We start from the raw sequence: 10,478 nt of genomic DNA on the forward strand, positions 1-10,478 counted from the left end.
TATTATCGGCTACCTGCGATTTGCTGTTAAATCAGTGTGGATCGACAAGGCTGACCTACGCTAACGCCAAAGGGTCTATTCCCGATTTATCTACTTATGATACGCTTTTACCTTTTTACTCACGGTTTGATGCGCTTGGCGTTCCGTTGGTCTCCTCGCTGCTCACCTCGACGCGTCTCACGGACGTTCGGGTGGTCGAGCTGGAAGTCGTCACGAGCGCTGGCTTTCTGGAGTAAGAGACCCCTACCTGTTTGCGCTCCCCTTTTTATTCTTAGCCCACATCAAAGGAAGCCGAACCAGGGGCCTTCTTGGCCAATCAGGTCGCCCCGCCCGTAAAGCCGCATTCCAAGATTTCTCTAACAAGGGGTCCTCCACCACTTGCGGAGCCGACGGTGATCCGCGGGCGCCTTTGTTATGCCAATTATCTGCGGCTTGTCGTATGTGTGTTTAGGTGGGGGGGGGAAGCAGCGTCGGCCTCGCTTCTCGGGGCGGCGAAATCGTAGGTGGGGCACCCGCCGATCGGCTCCGTGGCGGCGGCATCACATAATGCATTGATGTTACTTGTTACCCGCAGATGCATATGTGTGGGCCTTGTGTTAATGTTGTATTCGATCGCTTTTTTTGTACCGCGTGGAGCAAAGCGTTGGTGGACTGCAAAGGATACTTGTTAATGTGGTACGTGTTGTGATATTCTTGGTTTTTTCGGTAAAGTCACGTAGATAGAAAATACAATTAAATAAAAAAAACTACAACGTTTCGATCCAACACAAGCAGTCTTCATCAGGTATAGAGACAAGAGGGCGGCACGCCTCCAAATACACTGCTTCTAATGAGGGCTGTCAGAGTGAGCAAAGCTGTGTGGCGTAAACAGCATGGGCGGGGCAGCCAGCGCGAATGTAGGAGCAAAGCACCAGAAGTACAAGCAAAGCGAGTGCCTTAGACAATGGGGGGAGGGACGGGGCAGAGACAGGGGGAGAGAGGGGGGTAAGATAGGGGGAGAGAGAGGGGGGGTAGAGGTGGAGCTGAAGGCGAGGGCGCAGTCCAAGTGTGTTAGACAATGGGGGGAGGGAGGGGGTAGAGATAGGGGGAGAAAGTGAGGGGGGGGTGTAAAGACAGGGGGAGAGTGGGGGGAGCTGAAGGCGAGGGCGCAGTCCAAGTGTGTTAGACAATGGGGGGAGGGACGATACTCTTATGCGGTGACGAAAGCTCATTTCATGGTAATCTCTCTCCCTAATCTCTCTCTCCCTAATCTCCCCCATTAACACAACTGACGTGCTTGCGTCCGGGGATGGAATTCCTTTCCAGCTCAGACCCCGCTTGCTTGCCCATCGCCACATATATAACCTCTTGTTGCTGTGACGGCTCTCTCGCTGGTTCAGCAGTTCCACTGCTGGATTATTTTTTCTGCCTGAGGACGACCGCTTGTGTTGCGATGGAAACGTCGTGATTTGTTATTTTTGTTTTATTTTATTTTTCTACCTACGTGACTTTACCGAAATAACAAAAGAGTATAATATGCGGGTAATTTTTGAATTTTTCAAATGTGGACCCTGATGGCGACACGTGACAGCCTACTCTTGTGAGTGACGTCACAGTTTATATTTGAGATATTATGCCCGCAGTTATAACCAGGGCGGCCATTGGAATTGAACCGTTAAACTCTTTAACAACATACAAACATGCGACACGCTGGGCTGTGTCACATGTATGTTTGCTCAGCTTTCACACCCTATTTGGTGGGCTGCGGAGTTATCGTCACTGTGTTTAATTACAGACTCCACTAACAAGCTGCTCCAGGCCATCAGTAAGTCCAATGTGTATGGCCGATACAAGTTGGTGGCTGAGGCCCTATACCTGTGCGAGGAGCTGGTGGAGATGCTGGCCATGCTGTCTGGGTTCTGGCCCGTGCACAGGAAGGTGAGCGCTCGCACCGCACCACCGATGAGTTACCACTAATCTCGTGCGTCTGTGTTGTGCTGCGTGAGTTCGTCCTGGGCGGCCGATAGATTGGAACTGTGAACCCTGTAACAAGTGGCGAACGTGCTACCTGACAGGCCACGTGACCGGCCTAATCTAAGCTCATGTTGTGACTGGAATTCACAAAATAAAACGTGAATGAGATGCCACAGGTTGTCATCGACTAGACGACGACAAAATTGTTAACCAAATTGACACATCTTAGCTGAACTGAAAATATTATTTTAGGAGTCAAGGGATTTTGCTTTTATTTTCTACTTCGATGTCAGATCTTAAAAATTCAGTACAATCCTTCCACCTCAACTTGTGTAACAGATTTGCATAGTCTACAGGTACACCAGAGAATACTTCACAGATGTTCTTGGTTCTTTCGGTAAAGTCACGTAGAAGGGAAGTAATAAAATAATAAAAATAAAACATAATAAAATAATTCTCACGACGTTTCGGCCACAACGCAAGCAGCCGTCCTCAGGTGAAGAACAGGTCTGTCGGAAAGACAGCGTCTGAATGAAACAGCACCATGCTTGGAGCATATATTTAAGCTGGGTTGGAAGGGGGGGAAAGGGCGCCTTGACAAAATAATTTGCATATCAAGAGGAATTTAGCATATTTATAGGAAATACAGGTATGTGATTAGTACTACTTATGCCCGTGCATTATGCAGGATTAGCAGCATCAAAGGGAGGGGATATGGGAAATGCAGGTTTGTGATTAGTACTACTTATGCCCGTGCATTATGCAGGATTAGCAGCATCAAAGGGAGGGGATATGGGAAATGCAGGTATGTGATTAGTACTACTTATGCCCGTGCATTATGCACGATTAGCAGCATCAAAGGGAGGGGATAGGGGTAGCATTAATAAAGGGAAGAAGTGTTAATAGTATGTAGCTGCAGTAACTAAAACCACCACGTAAACAACTAATATATAAACTACATAGTATCATCAGTATACTAAATATACTCTACAATAAGCTGAGTTACTAACAGTAAGTAATACATTACAATTCTACGTCGTAAAAAATATAATATGCTTCCATCTAAACTTTATTCTCTTACATCACACGAGTCTACACCGTACTATATACTGCCATAGACAAACCCAACATTAAATTATATACTGTATTTCTATAAACCACCTTATCCATTGTAATATTACACTATGTATTATTCTACCCACCCTAATGTATATCACACTGCTGTATATCTACATATATATATAAAATCGCGAATCTGTCTGTCTGTCTGTGTGTGTGTGTCCCCGGCCCATACGCACTTTCATTTATTACGTCCTTCCAATGATTGCTAAGCCAGAATCCATCTTCTCGGTTGAAATTGTCTCTGTGTTTGTATATGTGGATCACCTCATGAACGAATCTCTCATGGTAGCCAGATGGCTTGCAGAGAACCTCTGTCTTGGAGAAGTCAATATCATGTGAGCCCACTGAATTATAACAGTGATCTGCCACGGCTGAGGTGTTTGTCCTACCGTGTTTCAAGTCTGCTTTATGTTCACGGATGCGGTCCGAGACATGTCGTAACCGAAATGGTTTATGAGGCGATCCACATATACAAACATGGAGACAATTTCAACCGAGAAGATGGATTCCGGCTTAGCAATCATTGGAAGGACGTAATTAACCATTTCGGATTTTAACTGATTGTGTTTACGTTTACGTTGACTTTCAGACCGCGTTCCACTCACTGACATTGACTATATATCTTGTATTCTCCGCAGGGAATGGATTCTTTGCTCCGCTGCAAGCTTCCTATCACCACTCTCCCATTGACATATTTCGTTGCTTCCTCTTAGGACCTTTCACGCGACGGTCAATGATATAGTGTATAGCATATTGTATAATAATAAATAGTATTAAAGTGTAATGTTTAATACAATGTATAAGGTAATATATAGTATCGTAATTGTACAGTGAATATACAGCAGTGTGGTATACAGTTGGGTGGGTAGAATAATACATAGTGTAAAAATTACACTATGTATTATTCTAAGACATAGGGTAGTGTATAGTAATACAGTATACAATTTAATGTTGGGTTTGTCTATGGCAGCATATAGTACGGGATAGACCCGTGTGATGTAAGGAAAAAGTTTAAAAAGTTTAGCTGGAAGCATATTATATTTTTTGCGACCAAGAATTGTAATGTATTACTTACGGTTAGTAGCTCAGCTTATTGAGAGTATATTTAGCATACTGATGATACTATGTAGTTCATACTTTAGCTTTTTACGTGGTTGTTTGGTTACTGCAGCTGCATACTATTAACATTCCTTCCCTTTATTGATGCTGTCCCTACCTCCTCACTTTGATGCTGCTAATCCTGCATAATGCATGGGCATAATATGACTTTGAAAACCCCCCGCCCACATCCTACGCATTTCACAAGTAATACTAGTCGCATTCCTGCATTTCTCATGAATATGCTAAATTTCTCTTGATATGCAGATTATTTTGTCAAGGCGCATTTTCCCCTCCTTCCAACCCAGCTTAAATAGACGCTCCAAGCGTGGTGGTGTTTCATTTATACGCTGTCGCCTCGACAGATCTGGTTTTCACCTGAGGACGGCTGCTTGTGTTGTGGCCGAAAAGTCGTGAGAATTATTTTGTTATGTTTTATATTTATTATTTTATCACTTCCCTTCTACGTGACTTTACCGAAAGAACCAAGAAGATGAATCCCTGCAGTCACGAAAGCTTTAAATCGAAATTCACAGATGTTATTCACACACCGTGCTTCCCCTGCAATTGTGATATATATGGGAGGGCAACTGAGAACATTTTTGAAGCGATGGGATTCCAGGTGTGTTGGGAATGATCAGGTAATGAGTGTGAACCATGAGAGAATGTTTTGTGTTCACTGCACACTCAGTTTTATTTATGTGTTCGTGATGTTCAACTCAGATTGCAACTTCTTAAAGTGGTGGTGGCGGTGACGTTGGTCGGAGCCATTCTCCTCCTCCCTGATTTGCCATACAGATCCAGCTTGAAAAGAGAGACCAGCATTGGTAAAGACGGCGACAGCACCACCCAGTTCCCGCGCAGCTCCCTCGAGCAATCCTCTAATTGCAAGAAGTTATGGCACTCGGTGATGCCAGTTGAGTTCTTTACACTGATAATTCTAAACTAAACTATTTTTGTTTTATTAGCCCACAGAGCTGTTAGCTTTTTTTCAGAAGCGACCTGACCACAATTATAGCTCAACGAAGTGACTTATCATGTGGTCATTTGCAACAGACACATACTCTTAAACCCATGTTTCTAAATATGGAGGAAAAACCGAAGGACCCAGAGAAAAATCCACATGACCATGGGGAGGACATGCAAACTCCAAATCAACACCAGGCATCAGGGTCAGGACCAAAATCATGACCTCCTGCATACCAGGCGAGGGAGATAACATCTTGCCATCACGGCGCCCCTAATTTAAACCCATATCAACGGAAATATGATTGTTGTTGCAGTCTGGCAACAAACAAATTTAACAACACGCAAATGTGCAGCATTGGACGTACAACAGCTGTCAGCCGCATCCAGACCAACAGCTCAAAAGGACTGAATGCATTGCCGTTGTGTTACTTATACCACCAACTCAAGGAAGGTAAGAATATTCAGCCACCTTCCTAAATTGCGACACATTTAGCTCTTCTCAGCTGGTGGTCTGGATAAGGCTCATATATTTTGTACATACATACCACGTACAACATTGTGTATTGTTGAACCCATTGTGTTTCCAGCCCCGTGTTAATGTTTCTGTTGGGATGGATTCCCTCACCATTTACAGATCTGAAATCACACAACCCGACTAAAATGGTTAAGCGTATATCGCCTCTCTTCATGTTAATGATGTAAACCACCTCTCGTAGTTTAAATCATTAACATGAGTACCGAGCCGCCCTCCATCACACGGGGCTGCTTTACACACGATGAGCGCATCGCATCCCATTTCAAAGGGCACCCCCAAAAACAGCTGTCCCCTTGGGCAATAGGTGACTCAGCACCTGGCCTGCAATCGGGTAGTAGTCTGCCAGTCGCGGGCGATGGATGATTGCTACTGTGTGAATATTCCCACGCTCGTTTAGAACGACGTCATGAGGTATTTGTTCACGTTCACCGTGAAGCAAATGGCGCGTGTCGTGTGGTCGATGCACACCACGGTATTAGGCAGGGAGGCCCGCACATGTCAACCGCAAACCTCTGCAACACGCGGCAAAATCACTCTCGCCTGGTTCTGTCACTGCCCATTGCTTTCATCATCCTCATTCTCATCGTCATCATTGCCATCATCAGCAGCAGCATTATTATTCTTGTGTGTTGGCCATGGTACAACTGCAGTTGAGAAAGATGGCGGTGATGTTGATATTTTTGAAAGATTTTAAATGTTGATAACTTTAAGAACAATTATGACACTGCTGCTGATGCTGTACTGATGTTGCTGCGAATGATGGCGCTTTGTTGATGTTCTTCCTTCTGCTGCTGATGATGATGATATTACTGCTGCTAATGATGCTGTGGCTGCTGTTGATGATAGTGACGATGTCACTGCTGCAGATGATGATAATGCTGCTGCGAATACTGCTGCTGATGATGGTGCTGCTGCTGCTAATATTGTCACCCTGTCCACCATCCACAGGTACAAAGTTGCCACGTGGGAAATCACTGCTGTTGCCTGGCAATGTCAGTGCCTCGAATAAAGAGGCAGGGGCAATGCACACACACAAGGATTGGGGCATTATTCAAAGTGACTGCGTGGCCAATCATGATCTCATAGACACAGATTGGTTTAAATCTGTAGGTGACCGATTCAAAGGTAATTTTAGTACTCACTCGTTTGCCCACTTTCCCATTGACTCACTCATTCACTCACCCACTTATTATTCAACCATTTACTCACTCACCCAGTCACCCACTCAATCACTCACCCTATCACTCACACACCAACTCACACAATCACGAAAGCAACACCTGTTCACCGCTCATGGTGGCAGGAGCCAAAACCGGTCCACCGGACCTCCTGAATATCACAGAGATCCAGGCAGTACCGGTCCAGCTCCCGACAAAGGAGTGGCAGCCTCTCCTCCGCAGTGAGCATTCGAACATTCCACGTGGCCATCCGTAGTGGCTTTTCGTTGTTTCTGGGGGAGCCCCGAGGGTGAAGATTCAATCTTCTGGCTCCGCCAATTTGGGTTTGGCCAGGAGACGTCATAGACGCCTGTCCCCCCGGGGCCTCCGGCACATGTTTTTAGTTACATATTTATGTTTAAGTCGTAGTTTCGTGGTAATGAATTGAAGGTGGATGGGTTACCAGCCCCTCACACTCGTCCAGAGCCCCCGTTTAGCCACTGTGGTGGTCACAGTCATCATGAGAGGAGAGGCCAATGGGCATTGGCCCTCCCCCGATAGCACTGTCCACGACAGTGTTGCCCGTCCGGCAACGCGAGGAGGTAGGAGGTTGTTCTGCCGGACACTCACACACTTACTCACACTCACACACACTGATTCACTGTATGTATATTTAACTTCTTTCGCACCATACATAGTCAACCGTGCTAATCGGAGGTGCATAACGAGGAGATTATACAAACTTCACAGTAAGGTGACCGAGTTGGTAATTGAACCCATGCCCTCCTTGCGGTAAGCCACAAGTGTTGTGCCACCCTGCCACCCAAGATTGCACGCTATTGTTGTCTTCTCTCTCTGTGTCTCGTCAAGAATTCATCCTCTACCGTGACTGCCACTATTTCCCAATGGTCCACAACCACCCAGAAAAGCTCGAGAGCTTTGAAGATGCGACGCTGAACCTCCTCCTGGTCGTCAAGAGCCTGGCCGAAAACTCCGAGCGGCGAGAAGCCGTGCGCAGCACCTGGGGCCACGAGAGGGACGTCCGACTCCGGACCAGGGCCGGCAGCGAGATCGCCCGCGTGCGGACTCTCTTTCTCCTCGGCCTCCCTCCGCCGTCGCTGGACCACATCCAGAAGTCCGTGGACCTGGAAGATTCTGTCCAGCAAGACATTTTGCAGTGGGAATTCCTCGACAACTTCTACAACCTCACCCTCAAAGACATGAACTTTCTACGTTGGATCAGTATCTACAGCAGCAATAGCAGCAGCAGCCGCCGTGTGGCCTACGTGTTCAAGGGCGACGACGACATGTTTGTGAATGTGGACAACATCCTCGAGTACCTCTTGGCAGCTCCACAAGATGGCGGCAGCCCTCTTCTCCTAGGTAGCGTGGTCACAGACTCGTATGTCGTTCGCGATGCCGGGAGCAAGTACTTCATACCTACTGCAATGTATGACGGGTACATGTACCCGCATTTCGTGAGCGGGGGCAGCTACGTGATGTCCAGGGAGGTGATGAGGAGGTTGCAGGCCGTCTCGGGCGACGTGCAGAAGTTCCCCCTTGACGACGTGTGGCTGGGGATGTGCCTGCACAGAGCCAACGTCTCGCTCACGTCACACCAAGGCTTCAAAACGCTGGGTGTGCCTCAGCTCAAGAGCGCTGACATGCAGGTGTGCTTATACCGGGATGTGATGTCAGTCCATCGTTTTCTACCAACACAGTTGATCAACATGTGGAAATTGTTTACTGACCCCACGATAAAGTGTGCCCCGACTTAATTAATTTCCAAATTATTTTTCAGGATTTTCTGGTTACAACATTAAAAGGGTAATGATTATTTGTCTGTTTATTAAGCACCCTTTACACACTGGGGTGTCTCAGAACGACTTACATCGCATCTCAACCATTTAAAAGGGCACCCCCAGTAATTAAGTTGGAATGATCTCTCTATATTTAAATCACAAGTGTCTATACGTCATGATCTGTATCTCCCAAACAGTGAGTCGAAGGAAATAAATCAAAACCAAATATACTCTGGTTCTTTTGGTAAAGTCACGTAGGTATAAAATATAATACAATTTTAGTGATTTATTTTTATTTATACCTACGTGGCTTTACCGAAAGAACCAAAGAGTGTGGATTCCTGCAGTCACGAAGACTTCAAATTTAGATCAAACCCAAATATGTTCAACTTGTTGGCAAAACTTTTTTAAACCTGAAAATTCCACCAAACACCTCGGAGCATTCAATAGGCCACCATTTGCAAATTATGATGTCATAGGAACGTGTTTAATTCGTAAAGACAAACAAAGAACGCTGGATACCCATAACCGACTGCCAGACCGAGTGCTGTGAGCGAGCAGCACCTATGAAAGCTGGCACGGCACACGAGTGGGTGGGTAGCCAACACCACGCCTAGTCGCCTTGGTTTATCAATTAGCGATGTTTACACATCGCACCAGGTACTAATTTCAGGCTGATTCGAGCTCGGGGAGGTTCAGATAATCGTTATTGGTGTTGGCCGTGAGCGGGAATCGAACTCGGGTTGCCGGATTCATAGCGCAGTGTGCTAATCGCCGGTCCACCACTCTCCATACACACAACTCAGATCCCCAATATAGCTTTAGCAGACTATTTAAGGAACGAAACAGGATTTCCATACAAATTTGGCTGTTGCCTGATGATGCCGGTTGCAATTCCTGGCGAAACATTATACTCAGATTGTAAATGTTGTTGATTTACTCTCCAACACACCGGTGTGCTGTACTAGTAACGAATTGGCATGTTCTGTTAATGTGACAAACTTTACAATTTGGCTTTGTCAGCGGTGGTGGGGTTAACAACACATTTATATTTACGCGACCTAACCCAAAACAGTTGTATTATGGAACTTTTATATTAACAACTAGCGGTTAGTACCCGGCGTTGCCCGGGCGAAAAAGGCAGACACACATGTAGTTACACACGCAAATCCATTGACACACACACATAGAGTTACACGCACAAATAGACCCACACATACATACATAGACTGAACAACAACCGCCATTCGCCACTAAGTGGTGGTGACGTCACGACAACGCTTGTGCCAGGCTATGTGCATCTTGAGGCCACGTGAAGTGTCGAACGCCCGCTGGCAGGAGGTCACGGGGCAAACCCAGATGGCACAGGTCGATTGACTGAGGAGACTGGCTGATGCACCACCTGTGGCCCATACTGTGGCAACTTTCTGTGCTTTAGCCACCCGGCGCTCCGCTCGTTGTTGTGAGCGTCGCTCCTCCGCCCTCCGTTGTTGTTGGAGGGTGACTGCCTCCAACTGCCCAGTAGCGTCCTTCAGGAGCCTCCTCCACAGAGGCCGATCTTGACACGGCTGGTACCAGTCATCTGCAAGTGGACACCAAGTCCTCCTGTAGCACATCACTCCATGTCTTCTCCAGCCCGTGCCGCGCCCGTTTAGCCCCCTCGATCCGGCAGAACAAAAGCTGTTTAGGCATGCGGTGGCTGGCCATGCGGGCTACATGACTCAGGCAACGCAGCCTTACCAGCCGGAGGTCACCGATGGGACTGTCCAGATCTTTCAAGGATTTGTGAGCTCCTCACACAATGCAGCCTGGTTAAAGCCAGGATGGATCGTAGGCAGGCCA

At 46.7% G+C, this 10,478-nt stretch overlaps 1 pseudogene; it reads left to right on the plus strand.

Annotated features, from left to right (window-relative positions):
- The first annotated feature begins 1,707 nt into the window (after nucleotides 1–1,707).
- On the plus strand, nucleotides 1,708–8,947 carry LOC133347422 (UDP-GlcNAc:betaGal beta-1,3-N-acetylglucosaminyltransferase 7-like; annotated as a pseudogene).
- The last annotated feature ends 1,531 nt before the right edge of the window (nucleotides 8,948–10,478 follow it).

The sequence above is a fragment of the Lethenteron reissneri genome, chromosome 26 (assembly GCF_015708825.2).
Source record: "Lethenteron reissneri isolate LAM-NWPU_2019-01 chromosome 26, ASM1570882v1, whole genome shotgun sequence".
Lineage (NCBI taxonomy): Eukaryota > Metazoa > Chordata > Hyperoartia > Petromyzontiformes > Petromyzontidae > Lethenteron > Lethenteron reissneri.